A 10,636-nucleotide genomic window follows, 5' to 3' on the forward strand; every position below is an offset into this window, starting at 1 on the left:
CTAAAGACCGCTTTCACCAACTTAGCAAACGACGCCCTAGAGCGAGGAGAACTCCAAATATGAACGAAGGCCTCATCACACGCCTGTGCAAGGACACCTCCAGGAGCAGCGACCATAAAGCTTGGAGGCCAATAACCCTTCTAAATACAGACTACAAGGCAATTGCCAAACGTCTCTCCTTACACCCGACGCCTGCTCTATCGTCAATAGTAGGCCCGCACCAGGCTTGCAGTGTCCCAGGCTGGACCAGCGTTCGGCTGACCAGCGCCTAGAAATTGAAATAGGGCTGAAGAGCAACTAAGCATCAGCACCCACAATCTTGGTGCTCTAAAATGTCCCCTGACTGCACAGGCCACCATCATGAAGACAATGCTGATTTCTCCCCTCAGCTTTGTGGCCAGCTTTCTTGACATCCCCCCAGACAAGAAGAGACAGCTACCAAAACATATATACCACTTTTTGTGGCAGGGAGCCCCCGATAAGGTAAAGCGAGCCATTGTCTGCCTGCCCAGATTCAAAAGTGGCCTGGGGCTGCCCAATTTGGATATTCTCGCAAGGGCTCTGCACATCAAATGGACATTCAGAGCCGTCGAATGCGACATGCCGCTAACAAAAACGATGGCTTCGTACTATCTGTTGACACGGCTGCAAACATTCACTGAGAAGGCCCTACACCACAAAACCCCGCATGCAGGGTCACCCCTATCATTTTACCGAACCGCTGCCACAGGCTTAGAGTACCCGAAAGAAAACTCGTCTGACGTTGACCCACAAACCATGAACTTGAAAGATATTATGAATATGATCACTCCTCCGCTCCCTGCCCGCCTGTCAAGCTACATGCTATGTGCAGAAAGGCCCAGTTGGCAGTACATAACCTTCCACTTCCTCGATGCACGGCGAGTCTCCCTGATGTGCAGGTTCGCAAGAGGCATCTTACCAATCTGAAGGCGTGCCTTCGTCCCTGCGACGTCGGGAATGATTGACCTGTGTCCCTTCTTCTTGGCCCGAGAGACAGCCGAGCACATCTTTCTTGACTGCCTAATTCCCGCAGCACTCCTAGAGCGTCTGAGAGATATGTTCGACCTCCCCGGGATCCCATACCCCACCGTGCGCTACTTCAACCCGCTTCCAAAGGAAGGGGGCGAGCAGTTTGTCTTGACACTGGCAGAGGTCAACTGTCAGGTGTGGTTAGCCCGCTGGAAAGCAGCCTACTCGAACAAGACTCCGAGCCTCTATGAAGTGAAGATTTTGGTTCCACCTAGGGAGAGAGATATAGAGAGGGGAAAGAAGTTTTTTGAAGAATGGGGACCTCCAATGATGATCTTCAAAGAAGAAAACGGAAAACTAGAAGTGAGATATTGAAAAATTTGCTCGCGTCAGGCTGTGACCCACCGGGTTGGTGCGGACGTGTTGCATAAGCACCGAGACACCGGCCTGGTGGGAACAGGCCGGATTGCAGAGTCCCTTGGCTGCGAAAAGCCCGCTCTCCGAAACTAAAAACCTCCCAATCCTTATGGTGCGGGATGCCTTGCCTGGGGTAGCCGTAGGATGATTATGGCCGCAGGTTGAGGTCAGTACCCTCAGAGGAGGATCGCACCTAGCGCATCCTACCTTTCATCTGACAAGTAAAGGGAGGTGCTTCATCTTGCGCGTTTTTATCGAGTAGATCTTTTGTTTTTGCAGGAGTGCGACATTAGCACCTCTGCCGATGTCCTTTATTTTCCTTCTCTTTGTAATGTCGAGTCCTTTTTTTCGTTAACGGACTCTCGGTGTTGTGGCGTAGGTGGGATATTTCTTCACCAGCATAGAGGGAATGTGCTCATTGTACGTATGGCATAAATGGGCGCGTGATTGTCGTCGACGCTTGTGTAGATAGTCGCAGGACTCATTTTTTCAGCATGTACGCGCCAGTTACGCGTAGTTTCACAAACGAGTTCCTTCGGTCCATCACGACATAATTTCTCGATGACGTGCTCCACTTTCTGCTCAGGGATTTCAATTCGCCGGGAGATCGACCTAGAGGTGGCGCCACCGTCACTCCGGTAGTGTGGATCGGCGGCCGGCGCGCTCGCAGAAACGCACGCTGCCTAGGTCTGCTTCCGAGTTTACGGCGGGTTTGTAGGCGATGAAAACGTGCCTTCTGCAGTATTTCTGCAATATTGCAGAAAAAAATTGATGGATTTCGCCAATGCAGCAAAAGAGCGGATGTTAGAAAAACAAAGCACGCAACCACCAGACTTCTAGATTTTCTTTGCACGTTTCTTGCGCTGAACCGCGCTCACACGCCTAATGCTTGGGCCTGCCTACTGACAGCTTTGTTTTTCGTATCGACTTTTAAACAGTTTGAGCGTGTCTCATGCGAGTGAGACCAGCGAATTTAGTGTCAAGCCGACGCAGATACCTGCAGTACTTTAGATTGAATTGAAAAAGCCTGGTTCATTATATCGTACGTGACTCGAGGATTAAGAAGGTTAAATGTTGCACTGGCAGCGCACTGCATAGCGAGTTGCTTTAGACTAAGTGCACATCAACTCTGGCCCAGAGAACTATGCACAAGAATTCCTCAAAAATGAGATCACGCCGACACTATACAGGAAACCTCGCCGCACAGGAAAGCTGATTGTGAACGTGTACAGCGCTGAGTGGATTGAATTTGCCGAGATGATTTTTGCGGCCACTGTCATAGAATGTTATAGTGTAGTACTGCATGCGCCACTAACTGTAAATGATTTCCTGAAAACGAGGAAAGTATAAGGGATTTCTGCTGTGTGGAATGTTAATATATAACGGTAAATTAGTAGTGTAATTATTTTATTTTGCAATGCAAATACATTTCACCGTGTGAGAGAACTTTTGCCCACTTGACAGATTTTACAATAATCAGCGATTAATTTTCAGTAACGTTAAAGTGCAAGCTACCAATAACTCGCTGCGAAGACATCGTTATAAACTGCGCATGGGCACTGTCATGTTCTGGGAAGCAATTTTACAGGCTGAAAATTTCTTTATCACTAAATATTTAGCAGTGACTAAATCTTATGCGAAATAAAATATTAGGGTTGCTTCCAAAACAGATGCTGGATATAAAACTATTCCGAAAGAAATGGAGGTCATCTTTTCATGCGGCTATAAAGATGTATTTATTCCCGACCTAAACACTGATACTTAAGCTAGCATGAAGCTGTTTTACTCCCCTTGTCAGGAACCACGAGTTTGCTCGGAAGACAGCACTTGGACAAAAAGGGATTATAATGATTACAATAGGCTACCAGTAAAGGACATTAATCTAGGTGTATTATGTAATATTGTTACGGAGCACAGTATATCGAGACGACGACGACGTGCTGATGTGAAGTAGTGAAGAAGACAACGCTCAGGCCTAGCTTACTTCTTTCTGTGTTGTGCGGTGTGTGGTGTGCGTCTAACAGTGAACTAGCATTTACCACTGTGTTCTTTCTTTAACATTTGGTGGAGGATTGCTGGAAGTACGTAAGTCGCCAAACCTGGATCTCCGTAGTGGCCACCAGATTGGTACAATCACTATGCAATCCGACGCGACACCTTCTTCAGCGGCACCATCAACTCCCACCGTCGTCATGACGCAGCCTCGCGATCCAGGCAACTTTTGCGGCACCGACCACACCGACGTAGAAGACTGGCTCGCCATGTACGAGCGGGTCAGCAAGCACAACCGTTGGGACGAGACCCTCATGCTCGCCAACGTAATCTATCTGGCAGGTACGGCGCGCGTCTGGTTCGGGACGCATGAAGACGATATCACATCGTGGGAGATGTGCAAGGAGAAGCTTCGAGACTTATTTGGCAAGCCGATCGGACGCAAGCTTGGCGCACAAAAAGACCTCGCATCCCGTGCCCAGTCTGACGGAATCGTACTTGTCTTATATTCAAGACATTCTAGCACTATGCCGAAAGGTGTACAGCACCATGTCCGAATTAGACAAGGTGGGCCACATATTAAAGGAAATTGCAGACGATGTTTATAATCTCGTGCTTTGCAAAGATTGTCCAACGGTCGACTCAGATATCCAAGTTTGCCGCCAGTTTGAACAAGCAAAACACCGCCGTATTACTCACCGCTTCGAACGCTTGCCAAACATAGCTGCTACGTCCTCGTGCGAAGATAGTCTAACCTTACAGCAGCCATCTCATCCCTCCAACTTGACCAGGATTGTTCGTCGAGAGATAGAGGCTATGACACCCGTTGCGTTCGCTCCTCAACCAGCGGATGCTACTATAGCCTTAATCCAATCTGTGTTCGCCAGGAGTTCGCAAATGTGGGCCTCAACGCGAACGTTGTACGGAGCACAGTATATCGAGACGACGACGACGTGCTGATGTGAAGTAGTGAAGAAGACGACGGTCAGGCCTAGCTAACTTCGTTCTGTGGTGTGCGTCTAAGAGTGAACTAGCGTTTACCACTGTGTTCTTTCCTTAACAATATTTAGGGTAACAATTAGGTGCAGGGAATATGTTTCCCAAACATTCGAGCATTTCTCTAGAGCAAAATGTGCTCACTAAAACTTTTACGAATGCACAGAAGCCTTCAACAATAAAAAAAAAGAAAAGAAATTCATATTGGCCCTGGTTTAACGCATGAAAGCGGCATCGGCTATGACGGATGAGTGCAGAGACTGGTTTTGGTGTCGTTTTTTTTTTCATTATTAACACCACATTTACCACGTGGAATTGTTTATTGTGCAGTCAAATCCCACAGCAGAGGAGCTCCTTTCGAAACGGTTAGGATTGAATTCCCCGTTCTCTAAATCAGCTGTCGAGCGCCCTTACCATTGAGACACCGCGACAGAGGTTTAAAAGCAAAAAAAAAGTAGTCGCACAACTCTATCGAGCATATGGCATAGCAGGCATAGAGTGGCCTGTTCAAACTTCATTCTGCTATATGAAGCAGTCTGCGGTAGCATATGTTTTAGTAGCTGCGGTATTCCAAACAGAAACGGGAATATAAGATTTCTGAGCGTTTGCATTAACTTTTATTGACGGCAGCCACCTGTTCTGCTTTGACAAGGTGGTAACGACAATACCACTTCGTTTGCGACATTGCATGTCAAAGGATCTCAAGCGCCGAAGACCACTACAGACCGCGATGGATGATGGCCTTATCCAAGCATGACATACTCGATACGGACAAGTATATATATATATTTATTGAAGCATAGGGTTATAGAGTGTTCATATTTATTTTGCAAGAGGCATATAGGTAAGCAAAATCTCACAGGAACCTCGGAACAAACAAAAACACTCCTGTACACGCCGCATGCGCGCGCTTAAATCACTGCGGGCTGGCACGCGACGCGAAAACGCATCCACACTGACTACGTTTCGCAGCTGAGCCGCAAGGTGGCGACTCTGCTCGATCTCGAGGCCAATTGTGTTTTAGACAAAATGCGCGACATCAGGGGGCCTGGTCAGGGCTCCTTCAATTATCACGCGAAGGAACATGTTGCATGTTCCACAACAAGGTGCATGTTGGCCGGAAGAGGGCGTACGTGCAGGGCGTATCTCCAGATTTCAGGGATGCGTACGCGCTCTTCCGTAATTGTTGGGTGGTGGATGTGTAGTTGGGCGAATAGGCGGCGTCCCGACGGCGTTTTTGAAAGTCTTGTGTATTGATTAGTCAAGTGCGCCTCTCGGAGCTCCGCGAATGTGTTTAACATCCCCAGGCCTATAAGACGCTGGTTGGATGTGTTGATCGGGATATCGAGGGCACGCTTGTACATCTTTCTGAGAATCACTTCGAGGGCGTTCTCATCAAACCTGCGCAGGTGGAGGTAAGGAGTCGAGTAGAGTACTCGACTGGTCACGAATGCATGCGGCAGCCGCAAAGCGTCTGTGCACCGTAACCCCCCGCGTTTGTTGGAAACCCGGCGCACCATCCGGCCCACCTGGTCGCCCACCTTGCGCAGTTTTGCTAGTGTTGTATCAGCCCGTCGATGTTTGTGGGTAAGAAGACCAAGTACTCTAATCTCATCGTGTTCGGGTATCGGACCTTTGGCCAGGGATAGTTCCATTTTTGTGGTGCACTTAGGCAACGGGCGAATGTGCACAAATTCGGATTTAGACGGTGAGCATTGAAGGCCGCAGCGGCGGGCGTAAGCGTCTACGATCTGCGCCGCTTGCTGCAGGTTGGCCTCAATGTCTCCAACCGATCTGTGTTTGGCCCAGATGGTTATGTCGTCGGCGTACAGCGCTTGCTGGATGCCTTCGACCGTCGCCAACTGAGCCGGGAGTTTCATCATGGCCAGATTGAAAAGTAATGGCGAGAGGACCACGCCCTGTGGGGTGCCTCTCGTTCCCAATTTATATGGGCCGTGTTCGTCGTCTTGTATTCGGATGAAAGATTGCCGATCTGAGAGAAATTGCTTGATGTACTGAAATGTGTTATGTCCACAGTTCGTCTGGGAGAGATGTTGCAGTATAATTTCGTGTGTAACATTGTCGAAAGCCCCCTTCAAGTCAAAGGCGAGTACTGCCTTATCGTTGAAGGGATATTCGACAGGGTTGAGAATTTCTCGGTCGAGTTGAAGCAGAACATCCTGAGCGGACCTTTGCGGGCGGAAACCGAACATGGTGTCTACGAATGTATTTTTATTTTCCAGAAACCCAGACAGCCTGTCTCGCACCATGGTCTCCATCAGCTTTCCCGCACAAGACGTGAGGGAGATGGGGCGGAGGTTGTCTGTGTTTATGGCTTTGCCGGCTTTCGGAATGAAAGTTACCAGAGCGGTCTTCCATTCAATTTATGGAGGTGCCTCACCAAGCCAGATCGAGTTGATGAAAGCGAGGAAGGGTTTCGTAGGCGGGGTCGGGAAGATTGGCAAGCAGTTTTACAGTTATCTTGTCCCGGCCCGGTGCCGTTCCTCGTTTCATTTTAGCCAGGGCCGCCTTCAGATCGTGCAACTGGAACGGTTGATCCAGATCCGCGTTCTCTGAACCTGCATACGAGTACGCGAGTCCTCCGGGGTCCTGCTTAGTGCGAAGATACTGGTCGCGCAGTTTGCATGCTAATTTTGATGTATTTCCATCGAAGCTATGAATAGCTCGTTGGAGATGTTCTTGTGTCTCGGCGCGGGTTTGAGTCGGGTCAATTAGGGCACGGAAAAGGCGCCACGTGCTCCGGCTCGACATTTGTCTGGCCGCCGTGTTGCAGCGGTCTAACCAGTTTGAGTCGGCGAGTTGGGCCGCGTACTCTGCCGCTCGCTGAGTGAGCTCGGCGATGCGAATTTTGAGCTTTCTGTTATGCTTTTGGCGGCGCCATCTGCGGACGAGGCTGTGCCGCGCTTCCCAAAGGTGCAGAAGGTGGTTGTCCACCTCTGGAGTGGCCTCCGAGAGCTGAATTTGTGTTTCCACCAAACGAAGATGTGTAACCAATTCTTGTGCACACGCGTGGTATCCTTGTTCGTGGATAGAGGCCGAATTGATGTAGCTTTGCCGAAACTTATTCCAGTCGGGTAGCCGAGCTTGTGCGTGGGGTCTTGCCAATGGTTTAGTTCTCACAGTTTTATTGATAAGGCAGTGGTCACTACCGAGGGTTTCCTCGGTGTTGATCCATTCTGCGTGTACAATGTTTTTGGTAAAGGTGAGATCCGGGCATGTATCCCGGGTCACTGAATTACCCATCCGCGTTGGATATGCAGGGTCAGTGTGAAGAGTCAGGCCCAGCGTGGACGCGAGTTCCGCTAGCTTGCGTCCCCGCTTCTCTTCACGCACGTATCCCCAGAGTGTACTGTGGGAGTTGAAATCACCCACAATCACCAAGGAGTCCCTGCCCGCAGCCTTTAGAGCGCGGCTAAAGAGTGCTGCGAACGTTGCATTTTTGAGTCTGGGGGAGCAGTAGATGTTGAGTACTTGGAGTGGTGCATCTTGTTTCTTGAGCGGAAGAAGTGTCACCATCAAGTACGAATATTCAGTGTCAAGTTCTAAGTCAACTAGAGTAGCCGTATAATTTTTATGCACGCAGACGCAGGAAGAGGGGTCCTGCTGAAAGGTGATGTAATTTGTGAGGGTGACGCCACTCCCTGGCTCCTGGAGGGCAACCACCGCGTGAAGAGAGTCGAAAGTTGAAAGGTAAAGTCGGAGATCCGCCCTCTTTGCGCGCGAACGGAAGCCCCGACAGCTCCATTGGACAATTTGGACGGGGGTGGCCGAATTGATCCTGGGGAGCGCCTGATCTTAGGGCTGTTCGCCATGGTCATTTAGGCTGAGGAGGGGTTGTATTGACGCTGCTCCGGAGCCAACACTCGCGGGAAGGGGGGCATCCTCCATACCGGAGAGCGAGCAGTTGTCGTCATCGTCTACCTCAGGGGTGCGTCTAGAAGTTTTGTTAGGACGGCCGGGTAAGGGACCGCCGGGCCTGCGCGAGGAGCGTAAGGAATGCGCAATTTGTTTGGCAATCATCGCCGGGATTGTCTCTTGCAATTTGGAGATGGCTTTGACCATCATTGAAATTTGATTTTCTATGGCAATAAATCGTGCCTCCGTGGCCCCGAATCGGGCCTCGAATGCTGTCTCCAAGCTTGTTACCGCCTTTGGTACCACGAGCTCACTCTCCATTACCTCAGCAGCGGAAGGCGAGGGCGGAGAAGACTGGGTAATTTTGGATTCCAATTCGTTAATTTTCTTAAGCAGCATCTCGTTCTGGGCCCTGAGTGCTGCTATTTATTTATTTATAGCAAGGGAAAGGCACGGTAACTGTCTCACCTTTCTTCTGTGGACACCGCAACCGCGCCGTAAGGGAAGAGAGGAAGGTGGGAGTGAAAGTGGAAAGAGATAAAGAGGAGCCGTAGTGGAGGGCTACAGAGTAATTTCGACCACCTGGGGATCTTTAACGTGCGCTGACATCGCACAGCACACGGACGCCTCTTCGTTCGTGTGCTGTGCGATGATCTTGCTCGGCGCTACGCGCCCTTGGGAAGGAAGTGGAAAGGGGGGAGAGAGAAGCAGCTGCATTCGAACCGCTCACCTGGTGTCCGTTTTTGACTGCGTTGACCCAGGCCCTGGTATCACCGCGCGTTTCCGTCATTTGTTTCGCCAGTCCGCCGTGCGGTGGCGACACCTTCGATGGTCGTTTTTCAGCACCTCCTGTAGGTGGGTTCTCGATATTGGTGATTTCCTGGCGAGGCTGATCTCCGGGAGGCCCAACATGGCGGCGTTACTTCTTGGGCGCCATTTTTTTCTTTTTTATCTTGGGTGTACGGAATTTTGCCGCACAGTCGCGAAAGTTGGTGACATGGGAGCCACCGCACACAGAACACCGCGGAACACAGTTGTGAGGAGCCCGCACACCCTCCACTAGCAGAGCTTGGAATCCGCAGAGTCCATAGGTGTTAGACTGCAAGTTTGGACATACATCCGCGCGATGCCCGACGGCCCCACACTCGCCGCACGCAGGAATAGTTTTGTAATGGTTTCGCACAGAGACGACCATATGTTGTCATAGTGCACGTAACGGGGCTTCTCTTTACCCGCGAAAGTGATGCGTGCCTTGTTGGATGTTCCGAATTTCCGGATTTCCAGGATGGTGCCGGCGCGCCAGCACACTCGGTCTTGGAGAGTTTCTGTGGTGTCCGAGCTATGGACCACGATCACGCCATGGCATATGTTGCTGCCGTCTTGTCTCAGCTAACCCCGAAGCAGGATCGACACCTTCTCGGTGTTTACTGCGAAGTCCCCGATGAGCTGGTCGGCCGCCTCGATGTCCGGGGTATGCACAATGATGATGTTTTGTTCTCTTGAGGGTAGAACGGAGACGGCGCTGGCCCGTTTCAGCCCGAGGTACGGCGAAATGGCAGTGCCGTAGCCAGTTTTCCTGAACGCCTCGTGAAGAGAAACACTTTCTCTGGGCTTTATGACTATAACGTAGTCTTCAGGAGTCGGTTTGGGCAAAGGACGCGGCTTCCGCTTCGAGAACGCCTTGTCCTTGCTTCCCGTGGCGCGCGTCGCGGGAGCGTTCATGTTTCCGACCGACGAAATGGCAGCCGGGGCGGCACCGAGCGCCGCCATCTGGGCTTTGTCTTGGGAGCGGCGTGCAGCCGCTTGAAGTAAAGCTTGGCTCCGAATTTTCGGGATAACTGTCGAATTTGTATCTCCGGTGGCGGGTACCGAGGTCCACAACATTGCCTCAGGGTCGTAACCGCGTATTTGATCCGCGGAAGTCGCCATTTTTTCCTCGGAGGGCCGATTCCGCAAGGCCAGGCGTCGGCGACGCCGTTAGGCTTAACGACGGCGCCAACGTGGTCGGTCGAAAAATGGCCGTAGATTTGAAGAAAATCGGCCTACCTGGACGACTTTTGTATCCAGTTGTTCCGCTTGGTTTTTCGGATCGATAGATGCCAGTTTTGCCGGGGTAGGATGATTTTGGACGCGGCCCCAGCCGCAAATTGGCGGAGCCGAAACACACGCGTCTGCTCTCGTCGCGCGCTCGCAATTTTTTCCTCGGAGGGCCGACTCCGCAAGGCCAGGCGTCGGCGACGCCGTTAGGCTTAACGACGGCGCTAACGTGGTCGGTCGAAAAATGGCCGTAGATTTGAAGAAAATCGGCCTACCTGGACGACTTTTGTATCCAGTTGTTCCGCTTGGTTTTTCGGATCGATAGATG

At 50.9% G+C, this 10,636-nt stretch overlaps 1 pseudogene; it reads right to left on the bottom strand.

The window, feature by feature from the left end:
• Positions 1-203: 203 nt before the first annotated feature.
• On the bottom strand, positions 204-10,041 carry LOC146177510 (uncharacterized; annotated as a pseudogene).
• Positions 10,042-10,636: the final 595 nt, after the last annotated feature.

Source organism: Amblyomma maculatum, chromosome 10 (assembly GCF_055883805.1).
Source record: "Amblyomma maculatum isolate TAMU_Amacu chromosome 10, ASM5588380v1, whole genome shotgun sequence".
In the NCBI taxonomy this organism is placed as follows: Eukaryota; Metazoa; Arthropoda; class Arachnida; order Ixodida; family Ixodidae; genus Amblyomma; species Amblyomma maculatum.